The 21,156-nt window shown below is 41.9% G+C and overlaps 1 protein-coding gene across 4 annotated transcripts in view; it reads right to left on the bottom strand.

The window, feature by feature from the left end:
* Positions 1 to 14,227, bottom strand: part of megf10 (multiple EGF-like-domains 10) — a 104,437-nt gene extending 90,210 nt beyond the window's left edge. For 2 of the 4 annotated variants that reach the window (XM_021601689.3, XM_036976788.2), the window contains exon 1: positions 13,896 to 14,227. The gene's annotated coding sequence lies outside the window, so the exon portion shown is untranslated. Of the gene's footprint in view, positions 1 to 11,224; positions 11,410 to 13,895 lie in introns of those variants that run through there. The other 2 variants (XM_021601691.3, XM_090233733.1) reach the window with 2 other exon arrangements.
* Between the last annotated feature and the right edge of the window lie 6,929 nt (positions 14,228 to 21,156).

The raw sequence follows: 21,156 nt of genomic DNA, 5'->3' as shown, positions 1-21,156 counted from the left end.
CACAATTGTGTGTGTGGGGTCCCGGGGGGTCAGTCCAGGAATTGGTAGGGGGGGAATCACCAGTGCTAAGCTACGCTTCATCTCTTCTCCGGCCTGAGTCTGGCCACAATACTTCGTCCACATCACAGGATACGTTTTCTCTTGCCAAACATCGGGGGAAGTACAGTGCCTTACAAAAGTATTCAGCCCCCTTGAACTTTGCGACCTTTTGCCACATTTCAGGCTTCAAACATAAAGATATAAAACTGTATTTTTTTGTGAAGAATCAACAACAAGTGGGACACGATCATGAAGTGGAATGACATTTATTGGATATTTCAAACTTTTTTAACAAATCAAAAACTGAAAAATTGGGCGTGCAAAATTATTCAGCCCCTTTACTTTCAGTGCAGCAAACTCTCTCCACAAGTTCAGTGAGGATCTCTGAATGATCCAATGTTGACCTAAATGACTAATGATGATAAATACAATCCACCTGTGTGTAATCAAGTCTCCGTATAAATGCACCTGCACTGTGATAGTCTCAGAGGTCCGTTAAAAGCGCAGAGAGCATCATGAAGAACAAGGAACACACCAGGCAGGTCCGAGATACTGTTGTGAAGAAGTTTAAAGCCGGATTTGGATACAAAAAGATTTCCCAAGCTTTAAACATCCCAAGGAGCACTGTGCAAGCGATAATATTGAAATGGAAGGAGTATCAGACCACTGCAAATCTACCAAGGCCTGACCGTCCCTCTAAACTTTCAGTTCATACAAGGAGAAGACTGATCAGAGATGCAGCCAAGAGGCCCATGATCACTCTGGATGAACTGCAGAGATCTACAGCTGAGGTGGGAGACTCTGTCCATAGGACAACAATCAGTCGTATATTGCACAAATCTGGCCTTTATGGAAGAGTGGCAAGAAGAAAGCCATTTCTTAAAGATATCCATAAAAAGTGTCGTTTAAAGTTTGCCACAAGCCATCTGGGAGACACACCAAACATGTGGAAGAAGGTGCTCTGGTCAGATGAAACCAAAATTGAACTTTTTGGCAACAATGCAAAACGTTATGTTTGGCGTAAAAGCAACACAGCTGAACACACCATCCCCACTGTCAAACATGGTGGTGGCAGCATCATGGTTTGGGCCTGCTTTTCTTCAGCAGGGACAGGGAAGATGGTTAAAATTGATGGGAAGATGGATGGAGCCAAATACAGGACCATTCTGGAAGAAAACCTGATTCTGCAAAAGACCTGAGACTGGGACGGAGATTTGTCTTCCAACAAGACAATGATCCAAAACATAAAGCAAAATCTACAATGGAATGGTTCAAAAATAAACATATCCAGGTGTTAGAATGGCCAAGTCAAAGTCCAGACCTGAATCCAATCGAGAATCTGTGGAAAGAACTGAAAACTGCTGTTCACAAATGCTCTCCATCCAACCTCACTGAGCTCGAGCTGTTTTGCAAGGAGGAATGGGAAAAAGTGTCAGTCTCTCGATGTGCAAAACTGATAGAGACATACCCCAAGCGACTTACAGCTGTAATCACAGCAAAAGGTGGCGCTACAAAGTATTAACTTAAGGGGGCTGAATAATTTTGCACGCCCAATTTTTCAGTTTTTGATTTGTTAAAAAAGTTTGAAATATCCAATAAATGTCATTCCACTTCATGATTGTGTCCCACTTGTTGTTGATTCAAAAAAATACAGTTTTATATCTTTATGTTTGAAGCCTGAAATGTGACAAAAGGTCGCAGGGGGCCGAATACAAGGGCCGAATACTTTCGCAAGGCACTGTATCTCCTAGCATGGCGTATCCAACCTTGGACAGAGGCAACCTCTATGTCCCCACATAGACCATATTTATAATTGCAGTCTCTTGTACATCTGTAAACAAGCGTCCTCGTCCTCCATGATGTCTTTGACTCTCAGTCCAGCCTCTCTCATGGTCAAACTGTGGTTGATCACATGATCAACAAGTGTTGCCCTAATCTCATCAGAGATGGCTCTCCTTCCTTCTCTTCTTTGCCCTCGTCCTCTTCTTCATCCTCCTCTCCCTCCTACTCCTTTTGCTCTCTGTCCATTGTTGGCATCCATTGTTCAAAACAGGTTATCTGACCTATGACCTATTTATAGGCCTATACTACAGTAAAGCAGTGATTTGTTAGTGATCAGTTAAGCTATTAGTGTTTGCACATGTTTGCACATGTGAGGAGTGTGTGTGGTGAATAAAGTGTCACATTTTGATTGGTTGTGTTTGGAAAAGGAAAGCAAGTCCCTTCCTGTTAGATTTTTGTGTTTTAGGTAGAGAATTGTGTGTAGTGTTTTGAAAAAAGTGTTTTATGCAATTGACAACTGAGTCAAAGGCTGAGAAATAGCTTATGGTTTGGGATATTTGGTGTGTAGTTCAGCACTTTAAGTGAGAGGTTTCAAAAATCGTGTGACATGAAAAGATTTTGTGTGTAAGCAGTTGGATAAAACTGTATTAACAGTACTGACTGCTCAATAGATTTTGACTGGTTGCAGGTTCATATCAACAAAGAACAAGAATTACAGTATCACAGAGACAAAGGACAAGTTTGTGAAATGCAGGGTACAGTACTGTAAAAATATGGGTACAAGGAGGAGGAAGAACAAAAAACAAAATTGCAAAGAGCAAAGCAGAGTAGTAATTTCTGATCAATTTTGAGCTACTATGATAGAACATGTTTTCGTTCATCAAAAGACAATGATGGAAAAATATGAATATTTTTTTAGATTAAAAATGTACTTCTCCCTGAAAATGGTATGTTTTGAACAATGTGTTTTCTATTTTTCGGTGTATTGTTTACTGATTGCTTGAGAGTGTATATCATTTTGATCACTTGGTTTATGATTTGAGAGCAGTGTTTGATTTTGAACACAGGTAAAACTGTTTTGAGGCGAATGTTTCATTTTGCAAGAGGAGTCAGAGGTTTTGTAAATAGTGCTTGAAGATGAGGTTTTGTGTTTAATGTTTTCAGGAAATGGAGCAGGGTTTCAGAAATTGTGTTTTAGCAATTGAGAAAAACTGTAATTCAATGAACCTTCGGCTAGTGTGAACGTGAAGCTTCGGAGTTGGAAACTTTTACCGGTAGAGAGAGAATGAGTGAGTAGGTCTATGTTCTTAGTGAAGCTTTAAAGTTGTCTTTATCTAGATTGATTCAAATTGATATGGTTAGTTTGTCTTTGCATGATCTGAGCATTGAGAGAGAGAGAGAGAGAGAGAGAGAGAGAGAACAAACGCAGCTGCTGTGTCTCTTGTCATCTGTGGTGTGTCGTCTGCCTTTCACTTGACCCACTCAGCTGTATACCAGGACAACCTGCCTTTCACTTGACCCACTCAGCTGTATACCAGGACAACCTGCCTTTCTTTTAAACACACTTTGCCTGGGAAACTGCTCCAGTATGGGGTCCCATAGTCCTCTACCAACTACTTATCTCCCTACCTAATAGGCTTGGGTGGTATACCGTATACACGGTATAAAAGGGTATTTTGAAGTACTGACGGTATGATTTTCAATACCGTCCCCAAAAAATGTGATTGTTCGTTTACAAAGAGCGCATGGGGCTTAGCAAATGTGACGTGACGATCCACTGTTGAGCAGCACAAGAGAGGCGATCAAGTTACACAAGGAATTCACAACTAATGTTTGCCAGCTAAGTTAACTATCTAAGATGTGCCAAGTACATTTTCTCCAGCTCAGAGCTCCAGCTATGCATTTTGGTTTGCTAACTTGCTAGCTATAACATTAGGTGTCTAGCTTGCAATATCAAGCTGCTTGGTTACAGCAAAGACAATCAATCCCCTTCTGGATCAAGTGTGAGTAGCCTTTTGAGATAGATAGTATAATATATAGTATATATATAATATATAATACTATCTATAATATATAGATAGTATATAGATAGTATAACTTTATGAGCCAGGTTGTCTGTCCTTGCATTTGGTTTATGTTCGCTTGTGCTTATTAGCATATAGCTAGCGTCAGCTAAAGGAATTCGCTAGTATTTTGTTAGTTAGTATTTTGTTAGTATAAGAAATAATCAAAAAAAATTGCCTCTCTGCCGGTAATACCGTATACCCTGTTATGGTACAGAAACTGTATGAAGGTATGGAAATCCAATGCTTTAAGACATGGCGTTTCAATCAGTAATGTAGAGCTAGAAAAATTGGTGGGTAAACTTTGATTGGCAGTCACGGTGCAAAGAATTAGGTTCGCTATACTTTCAATGCATTTTTTCCCAAAAGGTTGGTAAACTTTACCCTCCACTGCATCACTGGGTTCAATGTATTTGCTATAGAAGATGTAGAGCAGAATTGGGGAAAATTCTATTTCATTTCACATCAGGAAATACATTGGAACCCACTTAGCTAAATAACAGAACTAAACAAATGTCTAGAAAATGTCAACTACTGTATGTGAACTACTACAGTAAGACACTGTTCAGTGAAGTACCAGGCACAAGCAGTGAGAGGCACAGCCTAATTAAGAGTGTGTGTGTGTGTGTGTGTGTGTGTGTGTGTGTGTGTGTGTGTGTGTGTGTGTGTGTGTGTGTGTGTCGGTTGCCACTTACCATGCTCACTAATGTCTCCAAAGCTCACGGTGTTCAAATGGTCTTTCTCTAAGCAGCCCCTTGCTACTGTTTATTGGGACAGGTGGTGCATTCAGAAAAGCTGTACAATTCCCCTATCTGAGATATCTACTGCAGCCCTCTTCATCCACATACAACACCCATTCTGCCAGTCACATTCTGTTAAAGGTGCCCAAAGCACACACATCCCTGGGTCGCTCCTCTTTTCAGTTCGCTGCAGCTAGTGACTGGAATGAGCTGCAACAAACACTCAAACTGAACAGTTTTATCTCAATCTCTTCATTCATAGACTCAATCATGGACACTCTTACTGACAGTTGTGGCTGCTTTGCGAGATGTATTGTTGTCTCTACCTTCTTGCCCTTTGTGTTGTTGTCTGTGCCCAATAATGTTTGTACCATGTTTCGTGCTGCTATCATGTTGCGGTGCTACCATGTTGTTGTCACGTTGTGTTGCTACCATGCTGTGTTGTCATGTGTTACTGCCTCTGTATGTTGTTGACTTTAGGTATCTCTTTATGTAGTGTTGTGTTGTCTCTCTTGTCGTGATGTGAGTTTTGTCCTATATTTATATTTTATTTATATTTGTATTTTTAATCCAATCCCAGCAGGAGGCCTTTTGCCTGGTAGGCCGTCGTTGTAAATAAAAATGTGTTCTTCATTGACTTGCCTAGTTAAATAAAGGTTAAATAATGTTTTTTATTTTTTAAATGCCAAGTGATCCCTGCACAACACATAAGCTCACACAACCCAATAAAGCATCGCACTTTAAAGGGGGATTCCACTAATGGTCAAACGTGTTTGGGGAAACAAAAAACATTAGGATATACTCATAAACATGTATGTTGACAGATGTTGAGAGGATACAGCATTTTTGCTCATCCCATAACCCCAAAAAAGGTAACTTGGTCCATTTGATGCCCCACCTGCGTTAGCTGTGATTGATTGAGCTTTCCTGTCTCAAAACTGTCCAGCCCCGTCTATCCGGTACTCCAAGCCGACTTGAGCAAACGCGCAAATTATTTGAAAGACTTTAAATACTACTTGAGCCCAGGTCTGGCCAGTGTCCGCATATCATTTCACCTAACGCTCTAGTTTTCATAATCAGAAGTGGGATTAGAACCAAAGGAGGTTGTTGGTTCCAGACAGTCAGACATCAGGGGATGAGGAGGGTCAGACAGTAAGGATGGGAAGTGTGGCTGCCACCAGAGACAAGAGAGCAGGAAATGACAGTAAAGTCGCCCGTTTATGGCGGCTTCCAGGCAGTGGACTTGGATACGAGAGGCCTGGAGTGAAAATATAGAGTTACACACTTTGCTGCCCTGAGGACCCAGACCCAAACAGCAGAGAGAGATATCAGAGGGATATGTTGGTAGGCGCCAACCGTGAAAGCCTTAGTCATAACGCCAAAACGATGTTATCTTATGACAAATTGTATTATAGAATGTTATGCCATTGTGCAGTTAAAAAAGATGTGCATTAGGGAAAGTATGCTAATGGGTAACTCCTCTGTCACTCGGTGACATCGTTGCCATTGTTATCGACATTCTGCTGACTAATGCCCAGTCTTTCTGAACGGGGGCAAATGACTGTTTTGTCTAAATTACACTAAAGTGGCTTGGAAATATGATTACTAAAGTAGGCAAATAATTAGTCGGAAACAACTTTGCCATCCTTATGATGCAGGGCAAGTTTACTTTAGAGAGATGGCAATGTTGCCATTAGGTAGTAAAATTTGTAAAAAAAAATATCTAGCAATGCTAATATTAGCTAGCTAAAATTCAGTGCTGTCCCCTCAATCTTAGGTGGCTAGCTAAAGTTACACTGCAACTAAAGTCAATCTGGTGACATCACAATGATGACAAAAGGTTTTCCTACTAATTATTTGCCTCCTATTTAAATCTCATCGTTTCCAAGACACAGTAATGCACTTTAGATGAACTCTTCATCAACGCCCATTGGGAATGCATTGAGTATAATGTTCAGTTGGGCATCAGTCCTAAAATGAACGTTCAAAACAATATTGTGACAAAACGTGCAACCTGGTTTCAAGTCCTGGGTACCGTTGAGCCATTGACCCTGAAAACAGCTCACTTGATTCAGACCTTAGTGCAAATGTTCCACTGTACAATCATCCCTGTTGCCCGGCAATTGACCTCTGTTACGCTGATCAAGCTGCCAAATTTGGGACTTAGGATCAAATTGTACTACTGCTGCCAACAATGTTAGAGCGTCTTTAACAAGACTGATCTCAAATAGACACTTAATCTGAAAACATACTGTATACCAGTATGATTCCTGATTGAATAATCTGTCCCTTCTAGGGTTTACGGGTTGGCTCTATACCCTGATATCTAATGCAGAGGTCTGCAATGCTCTTTGAAGTTAAGCGTGTGCCCTCTTTGACTTTTAGAGAAAAGTAATGTTGTCATAAGAGAAGAATTTCCAATTATCAGAACTTGCTCAAATAAAGTGTAGATTACATTTGCTGGGTCTACGTCTGTGATACTTCCTATAGAGAGTGAACTGTGAATGTGATGGGGATAGGCTACCTCTTCATGCCATCCTCATCCATTTAGCCATGTTTAGCTAGCTAGAACATGGGCAAAACTACATTTAACTTGATTAGAACATGGGCGAAACCAACTTTAGCTACCTAGAACATCGGTGAAATTGACTTTAGCTAGGTAGAACATGGGTGAGACTAAGTTTAGCTAGAACATGGGCAAAACCAAATATAGCTGGATTAGAACATGAGTGAAACCAATGTTAGCTAGCTAGAACATGGGTGAAACCAACATTAGCTAGCTAAAACATGGGAAAAACAAGTTGAGCTAGCTATAACATGGGTGAAATCTACTTAAACTAGCTAGAACATGGGTGAGACTAAGTTTAGCTAGAACATGGGCAAAACCAAATTTAGCTGGATTAAAACATGGGAGAATCCAACGTTAGCTAGCTAGAACATGGGTGTAACCAAGAAGATAGCCGGGATATGCTTTCCCTTTAAGATGGTTTCCTCTAGGTTTCTTCCTTCTAGGGAGTTTTTCCTAGCCAATGTGTTTCTTCTTCTGCTTGCTCTTAATTACCGTAATTAATCTAAATTAAGATAGAAATGCTAAACCATTTAAGTTCTTCTTCTAATTATTCCATATTCTAAAGTGTAAAACCCAACAACATTACATCCGAAACATCACATTACTATGTAGGAGTCAGAGTATGCTACGTGGGATAGGGTGTATAATTAAGCAATAAGGCCCGAGGGGGTGTGGTATATGGCCAATATACCACGGCTAAGGACTGTTCTTTTGCACAACGCAACGCGGAGTGCCTGAATACAGCCCTTAGCCGTGGTATATTGGCCATATACCACAAACCCCAGAGGTGCCTTACTGCTATTATCAAATGGTTACCAAGGTAATTAGTGCAGTAAAAATACATGTTTTGTCATACCTGTGGTATATGATACCACGGCTGTCAGCCAATCAGCCTTCAGGACTCGAACCACCCAGTTTATAAATGAATGAAGATCAGTAATGTAATTATTTGGTGGGTGCTTATATTTGTCCAAGTGTGTATTATACACATGTTCGAATAGGACATTTTATTTTCTTGCAAATGTCAATTCTCCCTGAGACACCCTCAAAGAGTGGGGTCGTGGCCAGCGTCTACCATTATCAACGGCAACCCTGGAGTAATTAGGGTTAAGTGCCTTGCTCAAGGGCACATCAACTGATTTTTCACCTTCTCAGCTCGAGGATTCAAACTAGCAACCTTGGGGATATTGGCCCAACACTCTAACCGCTAGGCTAACCGCTAGGCTACCTGCCACCAGCAGATCACTGCCGAGTGCAAAACAAAATCGGATCTCAATCCAATTGCACATACAGTATGTTACTATGTGATCTACTATACAATACATTTGCATCTATATCATTCAATTCAGATATGTAATACAGTACCACCCGGGGAAGGAAAAAAAAACAACTGACCTGCAATAAACCCAAACATGATTTTAATCCTGTATCACATTTATATATAAAAAAATTATATAGGGTACACATCCTGAATGAATATACCATGAGAACTTTTCATTGTTGCAACTGTGGTTTGGATTTGTAAAGGTAACTCAGACCGCATGAAAGACGGGTTCATTTTACAGTCGGCTTTGTCAACAATTGTTGTAGATTTTTGGAAGTGGGAGACATTGAGGCCGGCAGTCTAGCTCTGCATGTCTACTGAGATTTGTCATGCCATTGTAATACTAGATTGGAGTTTTAAACAAACAACCAAATAAGTTTTGTTATAGTGGAGAGGGATTGGGCTTTATCAAATATGAGCTCAGTTCAACTCAAAAGGTGAGTTTCAAGGTGGGAGAAATACATTCTTGATGAAAAGCCACAGTACTTTGCCCCTTAGAGACACCATAAGGAGCACCCAGAACTTCCCCCTCACTTAAGAATAAGAGTATGTTCCGTTGACAGGTCCAGAATGATTCTGTCTCAGAAAAATGAAAGAGTGTTTTAGGAGTAACTAGGGTGGGCTCCCTCACATTTATTTCTTTGTGAGGCTAAAGAACTTCTGCCCCCTTCTTATAGCTGTCCAGTACACACGGACATGTGTTCCTGTCAGTCATGGCACATCTCCATTTGTCCTCCCCTTACACTCTGTTCTCTCCCCCAGATATCTCACATTCATTTAAAGTGTTTAATTATTCATGAATTATTACAACTCTAATGTTAAAGAGTGCAGAGGCTGGTATTTAATCAAACCTGTAATGTGGACAAAGTCACTATTCTGTACTGCAAAATCACATAATTTCATATAGAACATCTTTGTTTTGTTTTATGACAGCCAGTAAACATTTTCTCAATATTTTCCACACTATGATGCATAACAATCTGGTATTTCACATTGTGGATGTCACAGCATGTAATTGATTGAATTTCCAGCCGTAGGCTCTTTGGAACCATGAAATACACCATACTGTGTATTGGATGTATCACTCATTGTACTGCAGTAACATTGAATATCACTCTGACCAAATCTCATGATCTTCCTAGTCCTGATTGTGTCCAATCTCGGCATCATCAATGTATGTTTTACATACATCATCAAGTTTGGAGAAAATAATATGGCTAGCTAGGCATTTACACAAATAAGAATAGGAAACCAGCAAAAATGTGGAAGCATCTGTAACAGCCTTGCTTATTTTTATCTGTCCTAGGGAGTCTGTGTCCATGGCTGAACCCTTTAATTATAAAAAGGAATAATGTTGTTTTTATTGCTAGCAGCTGGAGGAGCTTGCCACTCCCAAAAACAAACTGAGCTTGTTATATTATCATAATGATACAGTCGTGGTAAACGGATTAGCCTACTATGATCATGCTCCGGACTTTCTTTCCCGCGCCCACCCCCATTCAACTTATTGGTAGACTAACTGTGTTAGCAACGGCCTGTACTTCTGTTCTTTACTAGCAGTGTTAGGGAGTAAGTGGAGCAACCTTGATTTGGCCTTGAAGACTTGGCGTCGGCTCCCTAAGATAATGCCTACCCACTGGGCACAGACGTCAGTTCAAAGTCTAGTTTTGACATACATTTGGTTGAGTTGTCAATTAACGTGAATTCAACGTGAAATCAACTACAAAAAAGTTCAGTGTCATTGGATTTTTTTAAATGCCCTTACGCGGAAACAACTTTGATTCAACCAGTTTTTGCCCAGTGGGTAAGCTTTAACTCAGCAGGCTAACACAGTCTTATGGCATGCAGGAAACACAGTTTCGAACCCCTGTTTGTCACATACTACACAAGAAAGCAATAATCAACACACCACACAACTATAGCTTGGACAAACTGTCATGTCTAGTCTAGATGCTGACACTCTTCTCCACTGTCTATTCACCTGACATAGTCAATATTTGACCCAAGTTTACACTTGTGGTCATCTCTCTCATCTTGTTACATGAAAGAGCGTATGTAAGGAACTGTCCCGTTATCTGGTTTTAATGTACATTCTAGAATTCCCTCCTAGCCAATCAGAAACTAATATTCAACAATGCTGTGGTATAAAACAGTGTAACATCATTGTATACCAGTGTGAGTCTCTCTCCGGACACTTTGTGCCCTTTTCTTCCATTCACAGCAGGTCACATGACTGTGGCAGCGAGACAATGATCACCATACTGCAGGAGCCTCGCGCTCCGCTCGTCACTGCCCCCGGGACACTAGGCGGCAAGATTTCTCCAACTAAAATAGTTCCACCCTGTGGCACTTACTGGCATGGGCTTAATTCAATGGTTTGGTACACACATTCTTCTTGTTAACTCATTGGAAGCTTTCTATTCAGAGTCTGTGTCGCTTTGAAAATATGAAGGGGGATGGATGATGTGACAAAGGCATTTTAAGGCACTCAAACACACACACACACACACACACACACACACACACACACACACACACACACACACACACACACACACACACACACACACACACACACAGAGACATAAGAATAGAATATGGGCAGAGAGACACATGCACGTGTAACAAGGGAAACTCAGGTCCCATGAAACACATGCAGATGTGTGCACAAGCGCCAACATGGTACAAAACATTAGGAACATCTTACGAATATTGAGTTGCACCACATTTTGCCCTCAGAACAGCCTCAATTCGTTGGGGCATGGACTCTACAAGGTTTCGAAGGTATTCCACAGGGATGCTGGCCCATGTTGACTCCAATGCTTCCCACAGTTGTGTCAAGTTGACTGGATGTCATTTGGAAGGTGGACCATTCTTGATACACACAGGAAACTGTTGAGCGTAAGAAACCCAGCAGTGTAGCAGTTATCGACACTCAAACCATACCCCCATTCCAATGCAGTTCGTTCAATAGTTTGTCTAGCACATTCACCCTCTGAATGACAGACACAATCCATGTCTAAATTATCAAGGTGACATCAATAAGGGATCATAGCTTTTACCTGGATTCCCCTAGTCAGTCTATGTCATGTAAAGAGCAGGTGTTCCTAATGTTTTGTACACTCAGTTTACATACAGTGTCTTCTGAAAGTATCCAGACCCCTTCACTTTTCCACATTTTGCTACGTTACAGCCTTATTCTAAAATTGAATAAATAAATAAAATATCCTCAGCAATCCACACAAAACACCCCATAATAACAAAGACAAAACAGTTTTTTAGACATTTTTGCAAATGTATTAAATACAAAAAACAGAAATACCTTATTTACATAAGTATTCAGACCCTTTGCTATGAGACTTGAAATTGAGCTAAGGTGCATCCCTATTTCAATTGATCATCCTTGAGATGTTTCTACAACTTAATAGGAGTCCACCTGTGGTAAATTAAATTGATTGGACATGATTTGGAAAGGCACACACCAGTCTATATAAAGGTCCCACAGTTGACAGTGCATGTCAGAGCAAAAACCAAGCCATGAGGTCAAAGGAATTGTCAGTAGAGCTCAGAGACAGGATTGTGTCTAGGCACAGATCTAGGGAAGGGTACCAAAACATTTCTGCAGCATTGAAGGTACCCAAAAATACAGTGGCCTCCATCATTCTTCAATAGAAGAAGGCCACTCCTCAGTAAAAGGCACATGACAGCCTACTTGGAGTTTGCCAAACGGCACCTAAAGGACTCTCAGACCATGAGAAACAAGATTCTCTGGCCTGATGAAACCAAGACTGAACTCTTTGGCCTGTAGGACAAGCGTCATGTCTGGAGGAAACCTGGCACCAACCCTACGGTGAAACATGGTGGTGGCAGCATCATGTTGTGGGGATGTTTTTCAGCGGCAGGGACTGGGAGACTAGTCAGGATCAAGGCAAAGGTGAACGGAGCAAAGTACAGAGAGATCCTTGATGAAAACCTGCTCCAGAGCGCTCAAGACCTCAGACTGGGGTGAAGGTTCACCTTCCAACAGGACAACAACTCTAAGCACACAGCCAAGACAACACAGCTTCGGGACATGTCTCTGAATGTCCTTGAGTGGCCCAGACAGAGACTTGAACCCAATCGAACATCTCTGGAGAGACCTGAAAACAGCTGTGCAGCAACGCTCCCCATCCAACCAAACAGAGCTCGAGAGGATCCCAAATACTGGTGTGCCAAGCTTGTAGCATCATATACAAGAAGACTCCAGGCTGTAATCGCTGCCAAGGTGCTTCAAGAAAGTACTGAGTAGAGGGTCTGAATACTTATGTAAATGTTATATTTCAGTTGTTTATTTTTAATACATTTACAAAAAATTCAAAAAACTATTTTTTGCTTTGTCATTATAGACTATTGTGTGTAGATTGATGAGGGGGGAAAACAATGTAATCAATATTAGAATACAGCTATAATGTAACAAAATGTGGATAAAGGCCTTGTGCAAGCTACTAGTATCAAGACACACACAATTCAATATCAAGCTCACTCAGAAGTTGCAAATTAACATTAGAAATCCCAGAGCACACAATGGGCAACCTTGCTAGTGACCTGAACAGTGGCATTGGCCCCCGAGTCAATGCCTAAACTTTGGCTTAGCTGGGTAATGTGCTGGCGCACAGGAGATGCTGGGTCGAACCCTGGCACCGGCGGTTACACTGGCACTTACAGTGGGGGAAAAGAGGACCCTATGTATAATATTTGGCTAAACTACCAGACCTCATAAATAGCAAACGTCCAGCTGCTGCTCAATACATGCGGAGTTACGGGATAACGCAGAACCACAATGACTCTAAACTCACTGGTTCCCAATGTTCGTGGAGGTAATAAAAAAACTACAATGAGAATAGAGACAGGGCTCTAGCTGTTGCTATTTACCTTCGTGAATAGACACTGAAATTGTTTCCGATGGTTGTCTCGTATCACCGCGTCGCAGCGCACCATTCAGAACCCAGAACCAAAACAACACTTTTTAAGACCTGTCACTCATGCTAAGTGGCAAGATTATTGCATAACATGATACATCTAATTCAAATACATGAATATGAGATCAATCAACTCTCCTTGAGTTTATGCCTACATCATCTTACGTTGTATAATGTTTAAGTAACCTAATTGAAAAGCAGTGCATATTTTAATCAGAAAAAAAGATGGGCTTTATAAAAGATGGGCTTCTTAAAATCAGAAGAACTTTAAAGAAAGTTAGGTTCTTATTAGGATTGTTCGAACATGTTCAACTAAACACTATTTTATGTTTAATACAAACGTACACTGCAGGCTAGATAGACCCGATATTGCCCAATAGGCTACACACCAAGGAACGAAATAATTAATGCAAAACATACCTATTCTATGCGAGGGTTTTCGTCCTATTCGGGCTCATGGATCCTTTAAATGTTTCGCTCCTCACAATTGAATGGTCCTCACTAGTGAATGATGAATGATCCAAAAACTGCAGGTTGACGAAAATAAGTTTATCCGGTGGATGGTGAAACAAAACGTTTTCCACTGAAATAGGAAACGAGACCTACAGTACGCGTCCAATTATACAAACGTGGTTTAATTGTTAGAATTGCGAAAATGCTTTGGTTTGGCTCATTTACTGTACATCCCAACAGCCGTCGGACAGTGAGAAAGTTATCCCGAATGTCAAAAACACTGGCACCACTCTTGTGATGACCTCACCGCGGCGTCAGCCAATCAGGACGGTAAGGGATGCAAGGAGACTTGTAAAAAGGGCTCGACACTTTTTTTGTGGCAACTGGAAATTTTGTTTTTGCTGTTGAAAGAAAAAAAGATACCATTATTTTGGATCGTTTCAATATGAACATAGATGTGAAAAATTAGTTTACTGAATGTAAAAATGTTCAATTAAATACATGGGAAAATATGTATTTATCTAAAATGTGCTTTGCAATCTGCGTAACACTCTCCAATGAGCCAATGAAAGGAGCATACAGTATTATAGGCCTAGGTTTACGTTGGATAATTTTTCAACATCTCTGGTGTCATCTAGCGGTGAATGTTGTGTATCACGTGGAATTACTGTACAGCATGGCCAAGCCTATGGTCCATGCTCTTGATACAAAGGATGGCAAAAGTGTACACTTCAGAAGAAGGAATATATTATTAGAGGTCAGAACTCACCCCTGCAATAGAGTAGTTTGCTGTGTAGGCCCATTAGGCTACAATTAATTCATTCATTTATTTATCTAACCTTTATTTAACCAGGAAGTACTCAGAATGTCCTGGCCAAGATAGGCAGCACCAAGTCATTACACAATTACAGACAGACAACATGAAAAATTACAAGTAATCTAGTCAAAAAAACATAGAATTCACAAGAGTATAACAAAATCATAAAACAGCAAATTAAAAACATTGACAGGTCAGGGAATCAGTCTCAAAATCCTTTGTCGGTGAATTAAAAACACCAATCGAGACAAGTTCTTCCAGTTTAAAAGTATTTTGTAAGGCGTTCCAAGCCAATGGCACAGAGTACATAAAATCCCTTTTACCAAATTCAGTTCGGACATTTGGAACAGTTAGCAGGATAAAGTCCTGCGAACGAAGAGAGTACCCACCACATTTCTGAACAAAAATGCCCAAGTAAAATGGTAGTAAACCCAAAATGGCTTTGTAAATAAAAGTATACCTGTGACTGAGCCTATGAGTGACTAGAGAAGGCCAGCCAACCCTGGTATACAAAGTGCAGTGGTACGTAAGGGTTTTGCAGTTTAAAATAAACCTCAATGCGCCATGGTAAAGGGTGTCAATTGATCTCAAACACTGAGCAGAAGGATTCATATATAAAATATCCCCAATATCCACATACCTGGGGTGGCAGGTAGCCAAGTGGTTAGTGGTTAGAGCGTTGGACTAGTAACCAAAAGGTTGCAAGATCGACTCCCTGAGATGACAAGGTAAAAATATGTTGTTCTGTCCCTTAACAAGGCAGTTAACCCACTGTTCCTAGACAGTCATCAAAAATAAGAATTTGTTCTCAACTGACTTGCCTAGTTAAATAAAGGTAAAAGAAAATAGTCTAGTAAAGGCATAAATGTAGCTGATACTAGCCTCCTTCTGGCTTCAAAAGAAAAACAGGCCTTATTCCTAAAAGAAAATCCCAACTTCAGTTAAAAAAAAAAATTGTAAGTTGTTTAATATGCAATTTAATAAAAGAGAGGTCATCATCAATTAATATTCCAAGATATTTATATGAGGTTACAGTCTCAATCTCATTGCCCTGGCAGATAGTAATAGGCGAAAGGTTCAGAGATCTATTTCTTGCTTTAGAAAACACCATTAGTTTTATCAGTATTGAGGATAAGCTTCAATTGACACAAGGTATGTTGCAAGTTGAAAGCAATGTGGTGGACAGCTCCAATGCATCAAGCAGTACGTCTTCCCAGTGGGCATATGACATGATAAAGATGTCTTTTACTGGTTGAAATTAGGTCGGTACGTCATATAACCATATAACCATATTACATCCAGATTAAGAAGACCTCTTCATGATGTCTTTTTGATGTCATGAAAATATGTCTTATTTTGGTTGATATCTGGATTTTGGTTGAAATCTGATTAAAGTACTGACCAGTTATCTAAATACTGTTTAATTAATAGAAACCAATCTACAGTACATAAACATGTCCATAGTGTTTGTGGGCCATGCACCCATTGCATATAAGACACTAGAACCATTACAATTACAACAATAGGAGTAATGTTCTTTTCCAACAGGGTTTGATTCAGCTGAGCACACTTGGCAAACAACAGATGGCAGAGCACTCCAAAGCGGGTTAGGGTCTCGTGGCGTACTGTACCCAGTAGCGGGTTAGAGTCTCGTGGCGTACTGTACCCAGTAGCGGGTTAGAGTCTCGTGGCGTACTGTACCCAGTAGCGGGTTAGAGTCTCGTGGCGTACTGTACCCAGTAGCGGGTTAGAGTCTCGTAGCATACTGTACCCAGTAGCGGGTTAGAGTCTCGTGGCGTACTGTACCCAGTAGCGGGTTAGAGTCTCGTGGCGTACTGTACCCAGTAGCGGGTTAGGGTCTCGTGGCGTACTGTACCCAGTAGCGGGTTAGAGTCTCGTGGCGTACTGTACCCAGTAGCGGGTTAGAGTCTCGTGGCGTACTGTACCCAGTAGCGGGTTAGAGTCTCGTGGCGTACTGTACCCAGTAGCGGGTTAGAGTCTCGTGGCGTACTGTACCCAGTAGCGGGTTAGAGTCTTGTGGCGTACTGTACCCAGTAGTGTGTTAGAGTCTCGTGGCATACTGTACCCAGTAGCGGGTTAGAGTCTCATGGCGTACTGTACCCAGTAGCGGGTTAGAGTCTCGTGGCGTACTGTACCCAGTAGCGGGTTAGAGTCTCGTGGCGTACTGTACCCAGTAGCGGGTTAGAGTCTCGTGGCGTACTGTACCCAGTAGCGGGTTAGAGTCTCGTGGCGTACTGTACCCAGTAGCGGGTTAGAGTCTCGTGGCGTACTGTACCCAGTAGCGGGTTCGAGTCTCGTGGTTACTGTACCCAGTAGCGGGTTAGAGTCTCGTGGCGTACTGTACCCAGTAGCGGGTTAGAGTCTCGTGGCGTACTGTACCCAGTAGCGGGTTAGAGTCTCGTGGCGTACTGTACCCAGTAGCGGGTTAGAGTCTCGTGGCGTACTGTACCCAGTAGCGGGTTAGAGTCTCGTGGCGTACTGTACCCAGTCAACACACTGGGCACGAGTCTATTTCTCTTGGCATAGACTCGGACTCGGGGGGAGGGGGCTTCATCCGGGCCGAGCTCTTCCCTAATCCAGCAGTATCATATTACTCTTGGCTCTGGCTAATGGTACTTGTGCAGAGTCCACTTCAACTTATCCGGCACAATTATGTTTTCAGGCATGTGATGAAATACCAATTTTAAAAACAAAGAAATATATATTTCACCTCCAAGTCATCGAATTTTCTAGGTCATTAAAAGCTACAATTTGTGACCGTCTCTGCGGTACTATAGCTATCAGAGATGGTCCCTAATTTAGAGGATATCCAGTTCTATAAATGCTTTCGCTATAGGCTATGGCAGTGTTTTTTTGTAGTTACAGTCCACCCAATTGAAAAGTGCACATTCACTTCCATACTGTTTGTTCTAGGCTACCAGCATGTAAGATAAACCTGCACAATAATACAGGATACCCTTACAAAATTTAACTTCCTTTAAAATGCAGTAAACTACAGAATAATAAATTACTGTTTTTTAAATGAATGATATCTGGATTGCTTGCTCTGTGTATTGGCTCTTAGTGGTATTGTTTTGTCTGTGTTAGCTAATTGCAGTTTGTGCTGCACAGTTTCCTGTGGTCCACTGAATGCTGATGTTCTATGACTAACTACATATGTTTTTTGTGAATTTAACAAATAACATGTAGGCCTATGTATTTCTTTCAATATCCTACCTATAATCCACAAGGATTTACAAAACCCTATTTTTATTGCATTTATTTCCATCAATATTTAGTACAAAATTATTGTGCTATATAAGTGCTGTACAGAAACCCAGCCTAAAACCGCAAACAGTAAGCAATGCAAGTGTAGAAGCACGGTGGCTAGGAAAAACTCCCTAGAAAGGCCAGAACCTAGGAAGAAACCTAGAGAGGAACCAGGCTATGAAGGGTGGCCAGTCCTCTTCTGGCTGTGCAAGGTGGAGATTATAACAGAACATGGCCAAGATGTTAAAATGTTCATAGATGACCAGCAGGGTCAAATAATAATAATCACAGTGGTTGTCGAGGGTGCAACAGGTCAGCACGTCAGGAGTAAATGTCAGTTGACTTTTCATAGCCGATCATTTAGAGTATCTCTACCGCTCCTGCTGTCTCTAGAGAGTTGAAAACAGCAGGTCTGGGGAAGGTAGTACGTCCGGGTGAACAGGTCAGGATTCCATAGCCGCAGGCAGAACAGTTGAAACTGGAGCAGCAGCACGGCCAGGTGGACTGGGGACAGAAAGGAGTCAATACAGTTGAAAATAAAATACAGTGGGTGGTCCGCCCAGTTCTAACTAGGGTACTTAGACAAAGTATTCCTATGGGTAATGTATGCCCAGGGGCGACTTCGCTTTGTACCCCCTATTCCCACCAACAAACAAACAGTCATAACACACAACAATACATAATCATGGACAAAGTGAGATGTAGGCACCAAAACATATGCGAGAGAGAGAGAGAGAGAGAGAGAGAGAGAGAGAGAGAGAGAGAGAGAGAGAGAGAGAGAGAGAGAGAGAGAATACTTAAATTCACACAGGACACCGGATAAGACAGGAGAAGTACTCCAGGTGTAACAGACGGACCCTAGGCCCCGACACATAAACTACTGCAGCATAAATACTGGAGGCTGAGTCAGGAGGGGTCGGAGACACTGTGGCCACATCCAACGACACCCCCGAACAGGGCCAAACAGGCTGGAATAACCCCATCCACTTTGCCAAAGCATATCTTCAACCACCAACTTACCATCCTGAGACAAGGCTGAGTATAGCCCACAAAGACAGGAAGATCACGTCAGTGACTCAGCCCACTCAAGTGATGCACCCCTCCTAGAGACGGCATGGAAGAGCACCAGTGAACCAGTAACTCAGCCCCTGTAATAGGGTTAGAGTCAGAGAATCCCAGTGGAGAGAGGGGAACCGGCCAGGCAGAGATGGCAAGGGCGGTTAGTTGCTCCAGTGCCTTTCTGTTCACCTTCACACTCCTGAGCCAGACTACACTCAATCATAGGACCTATTGAAGAGATGCGTCTTCAATGAAGACTTAAAGGTTGAGACAGAGTCTGCGTCTCTCACATGGGTAGGCAGACCATTCCATAAAAATTTAGCTCTGTAGGAGAAAGCCTTGCCTCCAGCTGTTTGCTTAGAAGTTCTAGGGACAGTTAGGAGGCTTGCGTCTTGTGACCGTAGCGTATGTGTAGGTATGTACGGCAGGACCAAAAGGTGGACCACCAGTATTTCCCAGAGACGGAATGGATAGTGCGAGAAATACCTGAATAACTGTTGGTTAAGGGCTTGTAGGTAATAATTTCACGGGAAGGTGTACACTTGTTGTATTTGGCTCATGTGACAAATAAATTTGATTTGATTTTGATTACATTTCTCTAAAACAGGTTATAGGCTACATATGCACCACCAAGTCAGAACAGTAGGCAAAATTAAGAGGGGTAATATACCAAATTATTAGGGTGAGACACATGGGCTACTAACATCTTACTACACAACATACACTTAGTATTACTTTCTTAGCTACGGTATACAGTAGATATCTCCCTGGCATATTGCATCATTTACGCAGCAGCATACAATACATTTTTGGACTCACCTTGTGCTGTGCTCACTTGAACAGGAAGGTGGCGCGGCGGTCCTTGGTGGGCAAATTTTGTCATCAAAGTCTGTCATTCTCTGAATTTATGACGCTTTCAAAACAACAAGGTCGAATCATGATGATGTGACTGATCTTCAGGTCGTCGCTCTAGAAAGAGGCCGGATTTACAATTCCGCGTTGGATGACTGTTCAAAACATATTTTCCCATTCGGATCTCATTTATTCCAGACTTCCCAGTTGTATTGAACTCACTGAAGTCAAGTTTTCGCAGTTCAGAGTTAACAGTTGTTTTGAGCGCGGCACAAATCATGCTTCATTGACAGCGTGGCCAATCTTGAATGTTTATCATTTTAAACTTGGAAAAGGGCCCCTTATACCCAGATTTGGGACCACACGGTAAACTCCACTGAATAGCAGGCTAGTGATTGCTTTTCAATGCTTGCAGTTAGCCACTGTCACTGATTCCTTCCAAACCACTCATTGTTGAATTAGAGATTTACAACTTGTTGTTTATGTCCAATGGCCGATGAGCACCGATATGTTTTATCTATAAATTCTCTTTATTATTTATCTTCATATGACAAGGATTACAAATGATTTCCCAGTAGATTGTCGAGTTGATTCATGATGATTACTACTAGCTAAGATGTTGACATGATCAGTCCAATCAAAGCAACTGTACATATAACGTTTCTGGGCAGTCTTTGACAACCCGCACGAGGGTAGAGAGGCGAGTGAACGTCTCTTCCCCCTGAGGCAGGGGATGAGGAGCGCCCAGGAGTTCACCCTGGACTTTCGGACCCTGGCCGCCGGAGCAGGATGGAACGACAGGGCCCTTATCGACCACTATCGCTGCAGCCTGCGCAAGGATGTCCGTCAGGAGATGGCCTGCAGGGATATCACCCTCACCTTTGACCAGCTGATGGACCTGTCCTACTGGCCACCAGCGGACATTCAGAGAGGGCTCTGTCTGTTCCCTCTCCCAGCACCACTGCTCCAGTGCCCATGGAGCTGAGGTATCGATGACACGGGGGGAGGGATGGGGGATGGGCTTAGACACAGAAGTCAGAGGACTGTGAGACAAGGGCTTAATTCTGGACACATGAAAATTAGGGCGAACACGGAGGGTACGGGGCAACAGCAGGCGGACAGCAGTGGGACTAAGGACTCTAGAAATGGGTGTCATGACGTTGGCCTGGGGGTAGGTTTATGACAGTCATAAATACCTTTTCTCCCCTTTTTTCTTCTCTCTACCCTACT

Source organism: Oncorhynchus mykiss, chromosome 5 (genome assembly GCF_057628025.1).
Source record: "Oncorhynchus mykiss isolate SJ-2025 chromosome 5, ASM5762802v1, whole genome shotgun sequence".
NCBI lineage: Eukaryota > Metazoa > Chordata > Actinopteri > Salmoniformes > Salmonidae > Oncorhynchus > Oncorhynchus mykiss.
This window is presented reverse-complemented; position numbering and strand designations above follow the sequence as displayed.